This window comes from Enoplosus armatus, chromosome 3 (genome assembly GCF_043641665.1).
Source record: "Enoplosus armatus isolate fEnoArm2 chromosome 3, fEnoArm2.hap1, whole genome shotgun sequence".
Taxonomy (NCBI): domain Eukaryota; kingdom Metazoa; phylum Chordata; class Actinopteri; order Centrarchiformes; family Enoplosidae; genus Enoplosus; species Enoplosus armatus.
Window position 1 is genome coordinate 9,823,612 of NC_092182.1, and position 16,157 is coordinate 9,839,768.

General features: G+C 40.6%; 1 pseudogene; it reads left to right on the forward strand.

The window, feature by feature from the left end:
- The first annotated feature begins 1,650 nt into the window (after positions 1–1,650).
- LOC139282541 (histone deacetylase 7-like) overlaps positions 1,651–16,157 on the forward strand; it is a 40,973-nt pseudogene continuing 26,466 nt past the window's right edge.

Sequence of the window (16,157 nt, forward strand, 5' to 3'; positions counted from 1 at the left end):
TAAAGAAAATCAAGCAAATGTACTCAAGCCTTATTTCAACCATGGTTTAAGGTGCCTCTAAACATCCATCCATCCATCCATCAAAACAAAATAATGGATTAATTCAAAAATAGTGTTTCCACTGCTGGACTACAATACAAAATCGGGTTTGAATTTTATGGCCATTTGAATACATGAGCTCCCTCCTCACCCGTGACTTATTGTTATGTTGCATCCAAACGTACTAAACACAGGTGCAGTCTTTTTGAGCTCTCTGATGTTGTAGTTTTATATGAATGAATCTCATGGATCACAGAGGTGACAAATCTGTGAGAAAACCACACGCGGTAACTCGCCACCCGTATTTCCGGGGAAATGTACATTTACCAGAATGACTGCGCCTTCATATATGCATTTACATCACCAACCTGCGTTTGCACTGAGTTATGATCCAGTTTCTCACATTAATATACAAGCCAAGAGGCAGATTATCTGTGTGTTTGCAGAGATAAGATCACCATGAAACAAAGAAGCACATAACACTGTTGGATTGTAGCCTCGTAAATCACCAACATCCGGGCTGTTTTCTCCCTTGTTAATTTCACTCAGGCTGAAATATAATTTACGAGGTGAAATTTGTCGCTTTGTGCAAGTAATCACACTGAATGCTCAATTTGTGTGTTTACACAGAAGTAAGAGCTTGACTGGGTCATGAGGCTGCATGTCACGTATGCTCTATGTTTGAATTTGACAGACGGGATATCTTAGGACAGAAAGTTTATCTCACAAGTACAGGAAAGAAAATGAGTAACTACTAATATGCTGTGTTGATTGTCACACTTATCCCTTCTGCTGAAATAACTTACAAATAAACATGTCAATGAACAACTACTTTAAACTAATTAAGGTTATTAATTACACTGAACGTTTTTTTGATTAGTCTTCCTTTTTAAAAGCTACTTTACTGGCTACACATTTCTGGCTACAAAACTGGTGTAAATTATGCTATAGTGTCAAGTCAAAGACGACAGTGAGACACACCAACAACAAACTTGCTTTGCAGATTTTTGTTTACAGTATTGTTGGTCTCACTTAACAAGCACAGTGTGATACCACTGTAATATGTCTTCACTCGTAATTCTCAATGCAGCTTTATTATTTCGCTCCTGTGTACTGCATCCGAAAGCAACACTTCCTGCTATTGTCTGTCAGACACAAGCAAGCGACTACATAATCTGTCGCTCTCCCTTTCTCTCCGACACACACACATACACACACACAACCTCCACAACCCCCCTCCCTCCATCCCCGGAGCTTCTGGTGCAGCGGCAGCACTGACAAAAAGTTACAGGGGGCTGATAGGGCAGAGCAACTGTGTCTTCTCTGAAAAAAAAAAAAATAGGGGGAGTGATTATGTGAGAGAGAGAGAGCGAGAGAGAGAGAGAGAGATAGTTAGGCTCACATGAGAGGAAGTGCAAGACACAGAAAAGTCAGAGGGAGCCCATTGTGTCAACAGTTGACTGTGTGACTACCTCTGTCACTGCACAGCCGAGCTCCAGCTCCGCAGCACCACTCCCCTGTCAAAGCAGGATCTATCTTCTTCTCTCCGAGCCTCCCAGCCGGTCCGACTGCTACCTCTGTGATTGCCTGGACTGCTGCGGGACCTCTCACTGGATGTCAACACCCAAAACCGGTAGGTGATGTTGCACATTTGCACTTAATATAGCTATCTGTGAAAGAATGTGTAACAGTACAAAATGTGTCCTGCGATGACCATGATCACCAGGAAAGTATGACAATCTTTTATGTATTAAACTCTCAAAAGAGGATTTTAGCTGTTTGGGCAAAAGGGCAGTTTTGCAGTTGTGGACACAGTTTTGCCCAAACTGAAGATTCTCGGTCCAGTTGTTGCTTCGGTTCATCTTCTCTGTTACTGCCGGCAGAGGGTCAACTTTATTTGGCTTCAGCTGTGAGAAGCTTGGGTTTTTTTCTGGATTCAGTGTAGCGGCTACCCTATACATTGATATCACTGCAAATGTGCAAGAAGAACATTGTGGTGAGCAACAGAAAAAAAATAATAATTGCACCTCATTTTTTTGGTTTTATTTGTTTGGTTTTGGAAGTGTGGTTTCTCAGGACGGGGAAGGGGAGAAAATTGGAAACAGACCCACCCACTCTGGAGAGCTAGTCCGTCCACGAAAAATATTAGGAGTGCAAAGTATGAGGAGACTCACAACAACAACAGTCCCTCACTGCAAAGCTGAGGGAAGACGAGCACGGAGAGACAGGGATGAGAGAGCGAGAGTCCTCTGTACTGAACAACTGTACTTTCAAGCGAGGACACTACTAGGAGCAAAAGATGAAAATATGTTGACATACTTGAGTTGTCATGCATACATCTTTTGCACACGGACGCATCTTTTTATAGTACATCAGATCACCACTGCCACATGCTTAAAACATTATAATTAGAGTAGAAATTATTAGAAAGTAGGTAAAAAGCTAGTCAAGTAGCAGGTTTAGCTTCCCACCCCCTTGTTTTTGTGCACTGTACATAAATCTTGCTGCATAAGATGAAATGCTGCCCTCAGCCTTTGCTCTCTCTCTCGCCCAAAACACTAAACTTTTGCTCTATTTTTACTCTCCCGTGCTGCTCCATTTTTAGAGCCTTGTCTACGTGGTTTGTGGGGCAATAAATCAGACTGCAACTCTTCTGAAAATAATGGCGGTATAATGATGACATTCATGGTTTATTTGGCCTTGTCCCTGCAGTGATGAACACAAATGATGTTTTAGAGAGTTTAATACTGATTTTAAAAAAAGTAGAATACAGACTTGGACAGATGCCACCCCAACATTTCAGCATGATCACTCAACTGTACCTCAAATGACCTGATAATCAAATCAATACTTTTAATCCAAATCCATTCACATGCGAAATTAGTCTCACTTAAAATCTGGAAAATGAGGCCTTTAAAATGAGGTCATTGCACCTCATGTTATATTGTATGGTGTATGGTTTTATAGAAAGAAAGAAGGATTAGTCCATTGATTGATTAGTTGATTGACAGAACATTTATTGGCAATCATTTTAATAATTGATTAATCGTAATGCATTTTAAGCAAGAATCCAACCACGGCGAAAATATACTGGCTCCAGCTTCTGAAATGTAAATATTTTCTGATTTTCTTAGTGTTCTACGAAAGTAAACTGACTATCTTTGGATTTTGGACAGTTCGTCGGACAAAACAAGACATTTAAAGACCATCTTGGGGACTTTGGGAACTTGGATAAGAATCTTTCGGGACATTTTATAGGCCAAATTATCAATCAAATAATCAAGAAAATAGATTCATTGATAATGAAAAGTGAGAATACATTGAAAACTGAAGCCATTTTTAATCTTATGAGGAGAGAACAAAGAAATGTCCTGTGCAAAGTGCAAAATCAGTCTAAGCAGCCAAACGGTATAAATAACTTGATGAACTTGACAGTCTATATTTCTGTCATGGTGATAAATCCTCAAACTCTGGGTTTGTTTGGTTTGTAAAGGTCGAGGAGCAGCAGGTTAAGAGGCCACAGTCAGCTAGAAGTGGCCCTCGGAGACATATGTAACTCTCCCTCTCTCAGGGTCACTGAATCAGACTACGGGTGTCTAAATCAAGCTGAGTGGGTGTCACCTGAGGGCACAGACGGATTGCTAACAAAGCTGTGTGTTTTAGTTTTAGTTTAGTGCAGTATTTAAGCCTTCTCTAAAAGTTTGAAGATATATCTTAAATATGTCATTATTTATCTTTAGAAACATTTGACTTAGAAACTTACATCAACAATGACTTTGAAATGTTTTTTCTTTCTCTAAAAGTGTCAGTCCAATCAAAACCAAAATTACTTGGATTTGTAATTGTTCCATCACATTTTCCAAATTGCCGAAGGACAGTAGAGTAACTTGGCTGTACAGTGGGCCAAAAGTATGGTGAAAAACAGATTACCTCTCATTAAGTCCTCTCTGGTCTTAAGAGGGTTTTTGATCACAGCAGAGGCTCCCAACTGAGGTCAAGTGAGCACTAAAGGGATGAAGAAGGAACTCAAGATTAGTGATGACACATAATGAGTTCACTTTATTGTTGATGTTGTTGTTGTTGTTGTTGTTGTTGCTGTTTGTGTTTATGTTTAGATAACAAACAATAGATGCAGTCATTTATTGGAGTGCCACCACCTTGTGGAAAAGTATTTTCACTGCAAGAATCTGACCTCATTTTAATGCAACAGCCATGGAGAAGTTTAATTGTACAGGGAAAAACTGTCAGACATATTTTGAGGAAGCGGTTACACTAGATCGTTTCAGAAATTACTATACAGAGATGGAGACCACTTTTAGCAGGAAATATAAAGTAAATGTTAGTGATAAGTTGTTGCCTTTTCCACATTGCTCTCTATTTACATTATCATCCAGGCCATGAGTTAAATGGCACAAAGATTTTTGAAAATGTTTTGTTTCTCTCATATTTGGCTAGTGGACGTTTCACCTAATAAAAGTAATATTAATTTGTCTATACTCTAATAAACAACATCATATAAAAATGAGCATTAAGTCCACAGCAGCTCCAGTGAAATCGCCATTTCGCAGGTGTGTTCAGTTTGACATGTATAGCACTTTAAAGCACATGTCACAAACAGAGGGGTACACACTGTTCTGAACTCTATGTTTTGATCTTTTTCCAACACGAGTGCACGTAGAGGTGTGAAGGCGTCGTACAGCAACACTTTCCAGCATCACAGTCAGTTTCCAGAGAAACTAGGCGAGTGCTGAGTGCTATCTATCCGCTCTGTGGGTTGACTTTGCTTTGCTGTTGGGAATGGAAAGGCTTTAGAGGCTACCCACCGCTGCGAGCAGCCTCCAGCGCCTTCTCAGTTCAAAGTTACCACACAGCTGCTAGCTGGAGCTTAGCAGGGCCAACCTGAACACGTGCAATGGCCTTTGATTATACAGAGTGTGAAAACTTAAAAAACAACCACTATTTACGTAACTACTACGTAATGGAACGTTTTTTCTTTTATGCATACAACAAGGCGATTATCTGTAGATTCTTAGTTTGGTTGAATTTCTTTTCTCTTTTTTGGATTCCACATTAACTGGTGATTTAAAGCAGCATTTTCTTGACCACTTTGGGTCAGTGGACCAAGCTGTAAACACAACACTGACATATTATCACCTTGCTGAGGCGAACATGTCTTGGTCTCCACCAACTCGTGAGGGATCTGGCTTTTCAGCTGCTAAATGCTCCACTATGTTCACTAGCTAGTTGCTAACTTTGTCTGTCTGCTGTTTGGTGCTGGACAGGTAAAGATTGTTGTTGATGAGAGACTGAACCAAAACAGTAAAGTTGCAGCAAAACCAAAATAATGAGCTAAAAAAAGATGCCTATTTCATGTATCTCTCTTTGTGTGTGTGTGTGTGTGTGTGTTGTCTACATGTCAGTGCATGTCTCTGAGTTGAGTGTGTATATGTGTGTGTCTGTAAGGTAGGATGACCCCCTGGACAGTCAAAAACAAGTTCTTGTTTGCGGACCCCCAGCCTCCACCCATTACCAGGAAATCTGAATGACTGATTACTCACACATTCCACGGGTCACAATAATGTACTGTGGTATTTCTGTAAGTGACTCCTCCGATATCACGCACATTATCCACATCCAAACTGTCAATATCAGAGAGAGCAGTTACACTCGCACCACATGCAACTACAAAAGCCGCTGCAGGGCCTTTTGTTTTGGTATGCAAGCGTGTCTACTCGGCTCTGAAGGCATCCCAATGCTGGCTTAATTATTCGCACCCTGGCCTTTTCCACTCTCTAATCACTTTCTCACTCTCCCTATCTTTTCTCTGACTCCCTCCTTTTCTTTCACTAAATTGGCAATCTGCCCTGCAACTGCTGTTCCCTCCATCACCGTATTGCCTGACTGCATTCCTCTCATTCCTACCGGCTTCCTGTGACTGGAAGAGGAGTGAGCCCCACTGGCCACAAAACTCCACCTTGGAGTCCTACCCATGTATGCTATATGTGTCCTCTCCCCTCTTCACTGCTCTGGCTTTCTGTTCTTAAAATCCTCTTGAGGGTTCTGAATAAAACTGTGTCTATATGAACGTCTAGGGAGAGGATTTTGAGGATGACTTTTCCACAGCATCTCGCTCGTAATCTCATTGTACTGTAAGGTGGGGATGTTTTTACTGAATCATCCTTCTTTCATAATCCAGTCAATCGTACACACAGACAGGTAGGCGGACGTGCCCACACACAGATCAACACACTCACACTCTTATGACTGCAGAGACAGTGTAGAAATAGTGTGAGGGGGAAAGATAAGCAGCTCTATTGACATCTGATGATGACGGGTTAACAGAAACACTAATGTTGGTGTCAACTTCCTCAGTCCTGTTAATTATAACTGCGTGACCCCTAAGTACCCTTATTGTATTAGATATTGTTTTAATCAATATCTGTTCTTCGTGACAGCTTGTAATTTCAATGTAAACATTTCTGAATGACTCACTGTGTAAATTCCCAAATTTCACAAGGCTGTATTCCATTTCATAATCAGCTATCAGGCACATTTGATTATATTTGAAGAACAGCATTCAACTTTTGAGTGTTTCTCAAAATTGGCACTTACTTTCAGCTATCAGCTCCTACATTAACCAGGCTCCCCAGGTGCTCAGTGACCTTGTGGTTCCACTCAGAGCTTCAGGCTCAGTAACATGTGGAGCATCTAATGGGAACTGTAAGGTGTCCTTACGTAGATCCTCATTTGGCCAAACAGCTTTTTCTGTTTGCGGGATCAACATGTGGAATTCCTTACAGACAGAACTCAAACTGGATCCTGACTGGGGTCATGTCAAACTCAAACTGAAACAGTTTTTGAAGAGGGACCAGTCCCGTAGTCATGAATGATCTGGTGCCTCGTGTTTTTAATGTACATACCTATTGTTGAGTTTGTGTTTTGTACTGTCTCTTGTGTATCTATTGTTGAGTTTTATGTATTTTAAAGGCCCACCTAGGGAGGGGCATTGCAAATTAGCTTAGGCTACAAATGCTGTGGTGTGTGGCATTGATTTATGCTACATACTTGTCCATATACAAATAGACATTAAAATATACACATAAACATGAAATAAATAAACACATGTATCATGTTAGATTGTATATAATTTGAACAACTTGTGCTATAACTTTAAAGCTGTGGTTCAGACAACTATGTTGACATAATGAATACGATATATAATAACCCGATGATAATGGCTCATGAAATTATTTGTGAAGACCATAACAAAACTGTATACATATAAATTCATATTAAGATATTTAGATTTTCAAACAGAAACAAATTTCTTGGGAAATGTAAGTTAAGTACTACATCTGCAAAGAGAGGAAGCTCTGTCTTGAGCAAAGGCTGCTCAAAATGGAAGATCTGCTATGAAATTCAATTTGCTTGCACGTATCTCAAATTATTCAGGCCACAGTCAACCCCGTGACTGGGGGATGGACTGTTGAGTCCTGCCAAGAGCACAGGGGAAAAGACATACTGTTGTTGAAATTAGACTGAGTGTTGTTGATAGCAATTTTTTTAAACTCTGGCCATAATTTTGCCCTTAGGCACACAATTGAACTGAACAACTTCTAGGATCTGGACCAGCCTGAGTCACATGAAATAAAAGGCTGGCTCAGATGATGATGATGTTAACTTTGTTTTGGCACAAGCAGGGTGAAGAAACTGTGAGAGACAGTGAGAGTTCAGTTTGGGAGAGGACATGTAAGAATGGGCAACAGTGTGTAAATTAAGTTTGTGTGTGTGTGTGTGTGTGTGTGTGTGTGTGTGTGTGCGTGTGTGTGTGTATGCCTGAATTTGCATGTATGCATGTGTGTGCATCCCAGATAGAATAGAGCTTTATTGTCCACAGAGGTGGCTTCACAAGGTGATCAAATCCCAAAATAAAAACACAAAACAGTAAAATCAGGAAAAGTACATAGGAGTACAGTAGAATACACACGCTGGCACAGAACAAGCTTCATGTTAGGTTAGCAGCATATCAAGAATAAAACTAGGATTTACTGTATAAATACTTGCTCTTACAGGTTGTGAGGGTTCTACAGCACCCTCATGAAGAAGACCGAATTTGTTGTTAAGTGGATGTAAAGAATGATGTTGTATTTGAGGCTTTAATATATTGTGTTCTTGAAATCTTTTTAATACACAATTGCAATGATAGCTAAACCAGATCAATACGTTTAGATTTTTATTTTATTTATTCGTGCTGCAGTGTGATATCGCTCCATGCTATCTAACTTGTGTCATTATGTACCAGCAGACTCCCGTCATACTGTACAGAACAAGTGTGGACCTTTTTTGTATGCATCAACAAACATATTGCATTCCTGTAAGTATAGATTGAGGATGAGGACAAATAAATTTGAAATCCGGTGCTTTTGAAAACTGATCAGGGGAGTCGTTTTGGGACTGAACTATTTCAATGGTTGGCTGCAAGCCATTCCCACTATGGAGGAGTGTGAATAAATTACAGATCCCTGCTCCCGCCTGCAGGGGCAACGCTGAATGTGAATTTTAACACTCACACCTGCAGGTCCCCTTTTGGCTAAAATTTGAATAAAGTCATCAGAGGGTCTTAGACATAATTTTAAAGCCTGACCAACAAAACGTCCCAGTCGCACGGTCCACTGGGAGAAATGTAACGACGCCCCAAGGTCCACTGTTAGATACGCAACTACACACACACACACACACACACACACACACACACACAGGGCATCCTTACCCAGCAGAGTTCAGCAGATGGAGCCCTCACACCAGCAGCACTCGCACGGATGAAAGTGGGACTCGCAGCAGGTTTTATCAGCAGTTTCACCACAGACAGGCAGACTCCGTGAGGAGGCAGATAAGTGGAGAGCAGTTTTCGGTGACGGTGGACAGTCTTTCTCTTACGTAATTACCGTAACATTTTAAAGCGCTGATCTTAGCTTATTGTACGTATACACAGCTGAGACTGCGGCGCGTGCTGACGGTTGGAACCAGCGTTTTTGATTTTCTTACAAAAGACCAGCCAGCTAACTGACACAACAACGACCAGTTTTGTCAAAAATAGATCCAAGAAGACCAGGATGGACAGCTGGACTCTGAAGTTTTTATCCTGACTCGTTATAGCTACTTTAAAACTCTGTCAGCCTCTCCGGTGTCGCATGAAATTGAAAATGCGTCGCGTTTGAACTTCACCTCCAAAAGGTAGGCTATGTGTATTTGCTAACGTGCACTGTGAAGTAGCTAGCAAACGCGCTTCAAAACTTGTGAGTACTTTTTCTTTTAAAGGCTATACGTTTATTAAACAATTGTCTTGACTGTCACTTTACGGCTTTCTTGTGTTCAAGAACTTCAATACTTTAAGTACTTGAGCTGAAATAGTATCGTTTACCTTATTTTATGGTCATAATGTGAACTAAATTTCAGCTGCATACCATAAACACAGTTAAAATCACGTTATTCTTCTTCTGGCTTGCGTCCAAACTAAACAGGTGTAAAAGCTCACCTGGCTGACAGTTCCAATTGCAGTTGGATATTTCCCCCTTTCAATTGAAGAGAAATGCCTTACAGCAATAAAAAAAAATGGCCATGATTTCCAAAATCAGAGTGTGTGTACATGTCATGAGGTCATGACCCAGAGGCAGATGCTGCAGTCTGAATTACTTTGTACCATATTACCTGCCTGATTGACTGTCTAATTGACTATGTGTAACTCAAGGTGCCCTGGTAATTATCCTAATCTGACAGGCAACATGACTATTTTAAGGTGATAAATAGGGCAAATAATTGTGTAAGTATGGTATTAAGGCCTCATTGTGAGTGCTAGTGTAGAATTTCCTACATAACGTCATTGAAAAGTTTGACTCATTCAGTACTAGGCAACAAATGTTTGCTTGTTTGATGGACCATGGGGTGGGCAGCTGTGTTATGCTGTATTATGACAGAAGTCGTAAAAAATTGTTAGATCCCACCCAAGCCCCTTCGGTCCCTAGAAAATGAATATACACACATGCATGCATGCACACATATACACACACACGGCAGCCATGCGTGGAATAATGTTCTCATGTGTCCAGGTTCCCTCTCTGGACGGGATGAGGTCATAGCCTTAGTGCTGTTGCAGGGATACAGTTACATTAGTTTCATGTGGGCTATGCCAAAGGAATCGACACCCCCTTTTTGTTGCCTTTTAGATCTCTCCCTCACTCCCTTATTTTTTCTTCTCATCATCTCAGATAACCAACAGTGATTAGTATAGCTTTAAATGGGTAAATGTGTGCATGCATGGTTGTGTCTGCAGCGTGCAAATACTGTATCCAGGCATGTGTGTTTACAAAAGCTTATCCCTGAATAAAGGCTTTGATCATAATAACCAGCCCTTTATGCTACATGATCGGTGTCATCTTACTCAAACTGTTGATCACACAGGCCCCTTTGCTCCACAAGTTGTGACAGCCTCTGGGTTTGGCTTTGTCATAGAATAGGCCTCATGTGACTGAAGGTTGATGTGAATCTCAACCACCGTCATCTTAAAGAAAAGGCAAAATATTCCCACTTACGGTGGAGAAGTGGGGATTATGTTTGTCTCTGTCTGTGGGGTTTGCCTACGTTCTTGTACACCAAGACATTTTGATGTCAACATAAGACGCCTCTGTCCCTCTACGGCTGACACTCTCTAACTTACTTACTAACTAGTTGTAAGGTAATGCTTATAATCAGACAGTTGCACTGCCATGTGGTTGCTAGCAATCAGTGTTGTTTTGTTTGACTTGCCCTTGAGGTATGAAGCTGGCTTTCATTTTGCATAGAGTAACCCTCGAATACAAATTCACAGTTATTGAAAGCACATAAGATGATTGTGTTTATTTAGAGCCTTTCCTGAGCTTTCAGCTCACCGTGTGGTTTAACACATACTTGAGGGAAACAGGTGAAGAGGTGTGCTAGTTGTTTCAGTTTTCTTTTTTGAGTTTCCTTAAGAGTTGGCTAAGTAAAAGTCTTGAATGTACATATTATTCAGTAAAGTTTTAATGAACCCAAAATTGGGACTCTTAAATGCTTACTGGCATCGGATGCCTCTCTTTTTTATTAGTTTTTCTCTGTTTTATATCATGCTGCGTACAGGTTTGGAAGTAGGGCTGCAATAATCTGAATCATTGATTGATCGTTTTGCTTGTAATATGTAAGGAAACTGAAAAATTCCCATTCAAATTTGACAAGATAAAGTAGTCAGATTATTTTATCCGACCATCAGTCCAAAACCCAAAGATATTCAGTTTTCTATCATTTAAACATTTCTTGAAAAATGGCAAAAAGATTATCAAAACAGACTGAGAGGGGCGCCTCGGTAGCCCATCGGGTAAAGTGCATACCACCCTTTGCTGCATGTCTTCCCCCCTCTCTCTCCTGCGTTTCCTGTCATTCTTCACTGTCACTATCCAATAAAGGCAAAAAAATGCCCTAAAAAAAGCTAATCACTAAACATTAATTGATTAATCTATTCATTATTGAGATGTTGGTGAGATGGGACTAGATCAGTGGATTGTTTTATTTTTACTTTGCATGCTACATGGATAACTAAGATGACCAGTGAGGGACCTAGCACCACTAGTGGACTAATCACTTATTTCCAATGTATTTGACCAGTGGTTCAACCCTGGTTGAGTAAACACTGATAGAGAAGCTTGTTCGATTAGCTTCTTGATTGACCCCTCTATTGACCCCAGATAGGCTTTTACATTTATAGTAAGTCATATTTAGTGATTAGGCCATCGTCAGGTATCCGTTTTGGATATACATTTGTCCTGCAGGCTAGTTGTGAAAGTGAATATCAACCTTTTCCCAGGACAGATAACCTTTAAAAGTCCCCAGTGTGAGCCACAGCAGTGCACTGACAATAGGGACAGTGTTCTGGGCTGGCCAGAGCCCCAGATCACATTTCCTGTTCCTGATTTAAGATCAGCTCAGCTGACTAGTGATACACTCTGCTCCTCAAAAACACAGCAACAGGACCATCGCTCTGCTTGTGTGTCGTGTGTGTGTGTGTGTGTGTGAGTGTGTGTGAGAGTGAGAGATGGCAAAAGATAGAGAAAAACTAGGGAAAATCAAAAAAGTTCAGAGACACTAACTTTATCAAAACCAGAGGTAAAAGCAGGTTTGAACCAGAAGACAGTAACCTTATTCTTACGGAGTGCAGGGTGTAGTTGAAATAAAGAAGCCCTTCCGTGTACTTAGCCCTCGAACCTAGTGTGCAATAACAGATGATTATATCCAGCATACTGCAGACACATGGCAACTTACAGTAGGAAGTGGGCATGAGAACCCTCAGTCAAATCATCCTTATGCGAGATGTTGGATTTTACATGTAAAAAACAAATAACTGTCAGTATTTCTGTGTGTGAGTGGGTGTGTAAAGGCCACATTCCCCAAGGCAACATCTGGTATTGGCAGGATCACAGAGCAGGGGTGGGTGTTTGTAGGTGGAGATGAGGTACACAGACTACTGACCTGAATCAGTCCATGTTTAGACTGTTTCTCTTGAAGTACGTAAAGGAAGTAAGCTGATGCTCCAGTCAGGTCAAATGGTGGCTCATGTCCAAATTTGCATAATTTAGGGCAATGTTAAGGTGATAATTTGTATATGGTGTGTCTGAATGAGGGTGTGTATTAGTACTAATCCGCTGTGCCAACATACTTTCATAATCTAGCACCTGCTAGATTATGAAAGTATCGGTGTCAATTCCTGAAGCAGTAACACATATTGTGTGTGTCCTCGGGCAAGACAGAGTTTCGGTCTCATGCCAACCTTCTGACAGCATCCTGGGCCAAATTTAGCTCTGTTTTCTCCCTTCAAAAAAGATGACCCTGTGAAACCCGTAGGAGAAAAAATGAAACCATTTCAACAATTGTCAGTCTGTTTTGGTTGTGAGAAATCAAGCTGAAGAATCACACTAAAAAGCAGGCTAGCTTGTGTCACCCTTTCAAATACACACAACTCTACAGTGAGCTGGCGACCCCTCATCTTTTTCCCGCGCCGCCTCAGGGACACAACATCAAGAGCAGTCTTATAGCTGCCTGATCTCTGAACTTTTAGTTGAAGAGAGTTTAGTACAAAACAGTAGTGATGACTATGAGAGAAAGGAAAAAAAGATCTCATATTTGCTTGTGCTATTATCCTGCTGACAGTCAAGTGTAGGAATGTGTGGCTTATGTCGTGGCATAATAAGTTGTTATCATCGTTATTGTCATAAGCCTTGGGGAGGAAATGAAATGAGCTGTGCTGCATGCTTTACAGAATTTATTGCAACAAATACATCTGATAATGACATATCGGCCACAAATCTTTTCTTCTCTTCTGACAAGTATTCCTCAAATTTAGTTGTTAAAATGTATAGAATGATTAGTTGATTATTTGATCGGTTGAAAATGAATCTGCAACTGACTACTTTTGTGTTTTGGGCTGTTGGACAGACAAATTAGCAATTTAAACTCATCACTTTGGGCTTTGGGAAATTGTGGTGGACATTTTCTTGCAAAGGAATTAGCAAACAATCAATCAATTAATCAAGAAATACTTTGCACATTAATCCATAATAAAAAATAGTTGCAGCCATAAAAAAAGGCACATTTCATTATCACGGATGATAATAACAATACACGTTAATTTTACAAATGTAAACTTTTACAATGTAAATAGCAAATACAACAAAATGGTTACATTTGAAAATGCAGCCTATAAAACATGTTTGTACTTCAATTTCTGTTCACATATCTCCCAACAATACGCCAATGTTGATATAAGCCAATATCATCATGGTTGGCTGTAGTAAATTCATTCTCTATCCACATCCATTTGCAGTACGGCTGATATATACAGTGTGAGGCTGAAGTTATTGACATTCACACACACGCCATACACATACAGAAGCATGTGTGGGCAATTGGGAATGCTATTAATACACTTATAAGCACACACACACACGCCACACACTCATAAAAACAAGTGGTGTGATGCTATTAATATGTGATACAAACTCAATGTCATCAAACATGCACTTGCATGATTACACGCAATAACACAAGTGTTTACTGACAGGTGACTCTAAAAATAAACAGGCATGATTACATGTACTGAAACTTGCACAAAGAGCCACAGTGTTCCTCTAAAAGAAACAAATGCGCACTATTAATACACTGGCACCAACACACGCCAGCACTGATGCACTGATGCACATGTACATGTACCCTCAACTGTCGCACAAGCAGATCCTACTTATGCAAACACAAAGACCTGCTGTGTACACTCAAAAGAAACAACTGCAAGCTATTAATATCTTGGCGCGTATAGGATGGACACACACAAGCATACACACATATGGATGCACACATAAGGAGATTGATACTCCAGCTGCTCGGAAGCAGAGGGACAGAATGTCCCCAACAGCTGTGGATTCCTCTAAACGTAAGGACGGGGGAGGGACGGAGAAATGGACGGAGGGATAGGTGGTGGGCGGGGGGAACTGCTGAATCTTTAGTTTTGTGTATGTGTGAGTGGGTCTGTTAATACAGAGCTCAGTGGTTATCAACACGAAGATATTACAGTCAGCACAAGGTGGCATGCTCGATGTCTTACTAGAAACAATATTAATAGTGTCTGTTTAAATTTCATGTGACATTTTGCCTCTGAACTCCTGCTCTTTCTGCTTTGTTGCTCATCTAACCAGGCATAAACCTCAAGCCTGCTGCCAGTGTTTATATATACAAATAGTAACTAGCACTTAACCAGATGTGTGACTTCCAAACTGAACTCCATCCAATACCACTGTTGAGTTGACTCCAGCCCAACAATAAACAAAGCACATTTTAGGGCCACAGTGTGGATATAAATACTGTTGAAGGACATCTGTAACTCTCAAGCTGCAGAAATGAGCCAATGAAGCTCTTCAACCAAAATAGCAGCCTCTTCTTGCCTAGATGAACCAAGAGGATGTTATGGTGCAGACTAACTTTAGAAACAGGAAGTCACTGTTTCTGTGTGAGTGTGTGTGTGTCTGTGTACGTGTGGTGGCGCACCAGTAAAGCCTGTGCATGTGTGCAGGTGTGTGTGTGTCAGTGCTTCAGTGTGTTGCTGCAGAAGGCACACAGAAAGAGGATGATGGTTGTGAAACGAATATGCTATTACAGAAACCAGAAGTTTGTCTCCTGCCTATTTTTAGCACCACAACGCTCAAATGAGAGACAGAGAAGCACGCACACAGATCTTATCTATATGCAGTTCTCCTTATTTTTGAAACGTTCCAGATTTTATCATATAAATAGCATTTCCTTTCAGTTTTAAAATATGTATCTTGCATTTTTAGAGACCAATTGATGAATAGCAGACCATGGAAAACAATGTTAGCTAAAAATAAATGTACCATTGCACTACTTTTTTGTAATGTGATGTTGAAACAAGTACATACTGTAAATGTCCTCTTGTAAGAGCTCCTGGTAAGATGATAGGAAGTAATCAGCAGCTTTTGAAACCTTTCAGGGTAAGGGTGAAATAAACCTTAACTGTTTAGTTGGCTCTTTGTTAATGTGTCAGGTGGTGACCAAGCTGGTTTTGTGTCCAGTCATATAATGAGTCACACTGTAACTGCCTAAAGTCACAGCTTCAGTGTCAGAACAAAAACTCAGCCAAACATATTTGTGTGAAAGGGTGGCTTTTCTTGCAGATTTCTTGCAAATTGCCGAAAGATACAGAAAACGTAGTAAATACAAGTCAGTAGATGTAGACCACGTGTCTCTCTGAGGACGTTTACTGTCACATTGCTGCAGAACTCAGATGCGTATGGTTGCTGCAACCTGGTCTTCGCTGTATTTTCGAGGTAAAAATATACCGCAGGTGTTTCTTTTCTGTTTAGATGAGAAGAAAGACTGACTTCCTGATCATTTCCTTTCTCTCAGAGGAGCTGACTTGTTTTGTAATCGTGTGTGTGTCAGAGAGTGTATGCAGATTATTTGAGTCCCCACCACCGTCCCGCTGCTCCAGTGATTGTCTGATTTCCTTTGAAAACACACAACATTCTTCTGGTGATATATACTGTTCT